Here is a 6,446-nt window from a genome sequence, read left to right as displayed (position 1 = left end):
GCAAGCTACTTTGCTATCATTTGTGTAAAGGCAAAAATCATCTAGCTTGTACCAGACATATCTAGTTTTCAAACAACAGATACTCATCAAGAATCATCCAATACATGTGAATAGCAGGTAGGAAAATGAAGATTCAACTCTGATTTCAAGATATCTCTACATTTGTTCTCATTCCATCCTGGGGAAAAAAAAGGAAATCTGGATACTTTTGCATACTCCCCCATGACTAAGTCAGAAGACTGAAGAAGCAGTAATTCAGCATGTTGAACATAAGCTCAAATCTCAGCCCTGGGCCAGAACTTCAGACTGAAAATAAGATCAGACTTGAATTCCTTGTTTAACGCTCACATAATACAAGACTATCAAGGCTTCTTTTATTAATTGATATGGTATAAACATGTAATAATGCAGCACATCACTACTTAAATTACAAGACATTCAGAGGTGCCTTTCTGACACTGCATAAGTATCCTCCCCTTCTATTTTCAGCCAATTCACTGTACCAGGCACACAGAATGCAGAAGGCAGCACTCAGCATCACAGCCCTCTCCTTGAACAAATCAAGCTGTTGCATCTCTCTTCTATGCCAATCATTCTTTTGCTCTGGTATTCTCAGACATCTCTGAATATGAGAATCCACCAATATTTTAATGGGATTCCACAAGACAGCCCACTATCCTAGCCAGGGGCACAGTACATTTTACTTAAATAGATGATCCCAGAGGTTTCCATTTCCTGCTCATAGGTATACTCTAGATGCCCCGCAATGGTTCCCAGAGCAATAGTCAGTAGCAACAGGATGATTACAATATTCTCTAAGCTCCTATTGTAATCCTTTACTTGTTATAGTCATGAAGTGTGTAACTACACGAGTTTCTGGTGTGGTTTTTTTTTGTTTGTTTGTTTTGTTTTAACTCCCCTTTAGTTGCTCTTGGAAGAACTAATGCAAGAAGTAGTCTCCATAGAAGAGTTCATACAGATTTGTTCCCACTTAAACAGCTCTAAAAGCAAGTTACTTAAAGCAATTCACTGAAAGGAATGCGTTTTTAGATGTGCCCAAGGACAGTTGTTCAAAGAAAAAGAAACAATAACAAAGTGACATACACACATCAACTGAACGGAAGGAATACTGAAACTAATTCAGACAGCAATACCACACCGATCCTTGTCCGTACTTTTACCCAGCATGATGTTTGTGATTCAGAAACGTAAATCTGTGTCAATCTGTTAGCAGACACTTAAAGAAATACACAATTAATAACGTGATGCTTTGATGCAGCCCAGGCTTCTCATCTATGAATACCTCTGAGACTTAACAGCCAGATTGTCTCTTGCCCCACAGTTAGCATGACCAGTGGCTTCCAAATTTCAAATTAAGAGACATATAGGAAAATTAATGACTTAAAGATGGAAAAAAAATCATTGGTAAATGTAGTATCTACTCCTTACAAAGGCTGTCAAATTGATTATAGAGAACTAATTGTGACAGTAGCAGGGATGTATCCAAAGGTGTTGAAGGAGCTCAGTCCTGTCATCAAGAGACTGCTCTGCCCTGCATCAGCTTTGCAAGCTGTGGTGGCTGAAGGTCTCAAAGATTCACAGAAGTGTTATATCCATCTCCCACAGGGGGGCAAACCCAGGAAACATTAGATCATTCAGCCATACCTCAGTCCCATCTTGCAAAAGCACAACATGCTTTAAGCAAGCAACTCTTACATGCACTTGGATACAAATCCACATTACACAAATGTACACAGATATATAGAAATAAAGCTCCCAAGGACATAATTCCACAACTTCACTGGTGTTAAAACCACACTTGACAGAGGGTGTAATACAACCTGGTACACTCCAGAAGAGCTAGAAACACTAATTTCCCTTAAACAATCTGGAAGAAGATAGTATCTTCAAAGTTTAAAATTTACTTGAAGCCCTGCACACAAACACCATCTGCTCTTTGCAAAAGGTATAACATTTGAAACAACATTTTTTTCCTCTTCCTCTTAAAACATGCCATCATGAAGAGAATAATTATTTATATAAGGAGCCCACAAAATGAAGTTCCATAAAAACAGGAACATATGGCCAAATAATTCTGAATAGCACTTAGCATATTCAGTTGTAACATAAGCAGCATAATGGTAGATAAATACACCCAAGCCTACTTGGAAATTGTTCATATTAAGGTGGTTTTCTTCAAATATATATATATATATTTTATATATATATTTTAAGAATTTCTCACCCATCACTTCACAGATACTTCTCATTTTGGTTTTGAAAAAGCCTACCCTTCCAAACCCCAGATTCACCCTACACCAACTGATATTCATTGCATTAAAAGATTTCCTTCTTTCATATTTTTTTTTTTCTTTTTAAGTTAATTACAAAGATATCTGTCTCTGTAAAACAAATTCAGGCCACCTTTAACACAGAATTTACTATATAGTGGGTAAGGTCAGGCCCATGCAGAGCTACTTGGAACATAAAATGCCAAAACATATACTCAAGATGAGAAATATAAAAAAACAGGACCGAAGGAAACTGAATACACATGCTACTGGCTGCACTTTGTAAAGACAAAAACAGCACATGGGCAAACATCTCCACCCTGCACGTGGACTCACAGGATTTTCTGTAATTAAAGTGTTCCTTTCTATTTTCTCAGCAGTACTTCATACCTCTATCTTGCACTGGTTTTTAGGCCACTAACTACTTCCCACAGCACAGTTTCTTACTAAGTGACAGAGTTTATTGGCTCAGTCACCTTCAGATTCTCAAAACTCCTTCCAAATACTGCCCTGCTCTCATCTATTGCAGTACTACAACCGTTCTCACTGCATAGACGAGTTGGAGAGCCAGATCTCGCCCTCCTAATCAGACTTCTGGCCAACAGAAGTTGTCCAGCATCTTCAGAGCTTTATGCAAAAAGTCTAGCCTGACTGAATCATGCAGGTCTTCTTCATTCATTTTCACAATGTTCTTATTGTATGGAAAGCTGATTCCTGAGATCTTCTCCCTGAAGCTGCAGTCCATGCAAGACAGAAATCTTATCTACTTGTACTTCAGGTCTTCTTGCCAAACTTCAGCGTCAAAAGGAGGTTTTACAATTCTGATTTACAATTCTTTTATTTCTCCCTATGCTGTCTAGGATACAAGTAAGCCAAAGACCTAACAGTATCCTCTGCTGAAAGCACGTAAAGCTGAGCACACTGAAAACCACAGAACATTCCTGCCAGTTCTTCACTGCAGGAGCTAATGCATTATAATACAGATATTCCTGAATTCTCTGCAGGATCTGCAAATCCCTCCCCGCAATAATTTCCTCCCCACACACACAGCAGGCTTGTCTGTGATCCAGCCTGTGTACTCAGCAGCTTTCTAAAGCAGCCTGAGTGCTCTCTTCTATGAGAACAACTCCATGACAGCTCAATTTTTTATTTCACATTTCTCTCAGATTCTGGACTTCAACCATCATTATATCCATTGTACTTTCATGCTTTTAAAGAATCACAGCACCAGGCATGTTCTTCCACTAGCCAACATCCAAGACCGACTAACGCAGAACTGACGGTAATGAGATCCTTCCTTTGCTGAAGGATTTCGTTGCAAACATGATTTAGCAGTGTTCAATCTGCAGTACAGACATCTTAAGCAAGTAGGTCCACTGTCTCCATTTATTTTAGACATTTTACATATTGAGTTGATTATTAGCTCTGTTTTAATTTAAACAGTAACCTGTGTTAACACAGGACCATATATACGTATTTAGATACTGATTCATATATTAAAACACGCAAAGACCACTACCATGATCTACTATGAGTTCTCTAGGACACAGTCAGTCCCCCCAGTTAATTTCTATTTAGGTAGATCTTAAAGGAAAAATACCACATTTGATTTATTGATGAACACCCCACCATAACCTGCAGTAAGTTATCTTCATAATAACACTGAAGATGCGTTTCTCACTTCTGCCAGGGCACCTGGTTCATTTCAGCCAATGGATCTTGTTATACCGTCATTTTCTGCTTTATCATAGAATTTCTGTTCACAATGCACGCACTTCAACATTTCAAAGTTCTCCTTGTCTTTCTCTCTGATAATGTTTAACGTCCTGAGCTCCCTCTGGAACCATTTGCAGCCTTTCTTCATTCTTGCAGTTCTTCTCCAAGTTCTTTGACTTTAACATCTACCTTGAAGTCTGAACAGCCAAAACTGACAGAGGATTCTTAGAGCGATCTCATTAATGTCACACACAGACATGCTGTAAGTTTTCTGCTCAGTCTCATACAGCTTGGATATTCAGCCTCTCTCAAGATCTCCCATAAATTAATCCTATTTACATGGAAATTAGCAAACCGAGCTTCTCAAAAACAAAAGTGAACAATGGAGCAACCCCAACAATCCTGCCAATTCAACCTCCATTTCTTTCCCCACACGCATATGTATGGATGGCATTTCCCTTTCGTTTTCAAGCAGAAACCACAGGCTAACACTGATGGCCCAATCCTGGGGCTTTATGTAAGGGAGGAAAGTCGCACTTAATAGCACAGAAAACAGAGTCAACCAATCTGAGTTAAAAGCAAAAACTCGTCAACAAAGCCAGGATATAGTCCTCAAACCAAACAATAAACTAATAACGGTATATTCTCACATTCGTCTCTGGATTCTGCATACATTCTGCGCTGCTCGGGTTCTCCCAGAACCACAAGCACGTTTCTACAAGAAACCATAACAAACTCAGTTCACAAAGCTTCATTTGGTTACTTTGCGACTTCAGGTATTCAAATTTGCATTGCTTCTTCCTCTTCGAGACTCCAGCTGATCAACAGATCCTTAATAGATGCTTAATGGCAATAGTGCTCTCCTGCACTTAGCACGGGCTGTGAGATCCCGAGTACGTTTTTGCTTTACAGAGACCTTACAGCCAAGAACGACCTCTCCCAGGTCCCTGCCCAGCCGTGCCAGCCAAGCATACTCTACTGACGTAAGCAGCAGATGCATACTTGAGGCACAACAAAGTTTCCAGGATTCTACAGGCAGAGCCCTTGTGTTTTACTATGAAAACACATCAGAGTTACTGAAAACAGGATGCATGGTAACCTCACTACTATGATGATTTCCACATCCGATTCTAACAGCACTACCAATCACCTTGGCAATGCAGTTAAAACACATGAAAGCCATTAAAGAAAATTAAAGGGAGGGGAAGGTATTGGTTTTTCTTGTTAAATATCATCAGTATGTTAAAGATAAACATTCAATATATGTTCTGTATTTCACAACCAGAGCTGATTCCAGTTTTTAACGTGATTAATTACTCATGTCTTCAGGCAAGCACTGTTGACCCTTGATTTACAGAACAGCAAATCAAGGAGGGATCTGCGCAGGCATGTGACTCAAAGGGATCCCAGTTCTGTGACAATGCACATTCAGAGCCATCTACCAATGACTTCATCATATTACATTGCATTCTCCTGATAAACAGATTGCACATGTATGCTTACGTACATAAGCACCAAATAAAACATCATAGTAGGGAAAAAGCTCTGATTTCTGGGGGGGGGGGGGGAAATATATGTTCTAACCACAGAAATGTTACCTTGGCCAGACAAAGAACATCTAAAGTAGGAGCTCCACAGCTAAAAAGTTTGAGCTTCTGGGAGATGCATATTCAAACAGATTAACCATAATGAAGATCTACCTTCCCTGGAGGGTTACAAGCGCACCACTCTTTGGAAAGAAATTTGTTTGTTATGGTGGAGAGAAAAAAAAAATATATATATATATATATATATACACACACACACACACATATACACACACAACACTTTAAAAGGTCTGTTCTCTTCTACTTAGCATTCATGCCTAGAGGTTATTTAAGAAGGAAAAAAATAATGCTGGTATGTACCACATGAAGTGAGAAGGTAAAACATTGGCTACCAAGGTTAACAGAGTGGGAAGTCATATGGTATGGCATGACTACTTGAGAGCTGCTACCAAAAAAAAGTGTGTAGCTTGTGACATTCACAACTTTTTTTTCTTTTAAAACATGGACAATTTGCCTATTTTTACCACTTACCCCCTTTTTCTGCTTCAGATAGATGCTCTGGACCAACATCCTCAAAGCTAAGAAAAGAACCTCCCTATTAGTACAAGTGGAAGCGTTGCATCATTATCCAGCAAACCAATCTGGTTAGTCTCACCAACATTTTCCACAACAAAAGTTGCTCTATAATATTTATTCTTTAAGGTTAAGAAATAAAATTCAGAGCTTTGGATAGACAGTAAAACTGCTGAAACTCCAATAAAATCATTTCTGCAGGTGTTTTTCTTTTTTTAAATACTCTATGCATAGCTCAGCAGATTTTCTTAAAAAAGTCACACCTGTAGAAAACTGCAGAAGTTCTTCTACAAAAGACCATTCTTTGGCTTGTCTCAAG

Source organism: Lagopus leucura, unplaced genomic scaffold (genome assembly GCF_019238085.1).
Source record: "Lagopus leucura isolate 7727_CA_CO unplaced genomic scaffold, USGS_WTPT01 Super-Scaffold_100029, whole genome shotgun sequence".
Lineage (NCBI taxonomy): Eukaryota > Metazoa > Chordata > Aves > Galliformes > Phasianidae > Lagopus > Lagopus leucura.
This window is presented reverse-complemented; position numbering follows the sequence as displayed.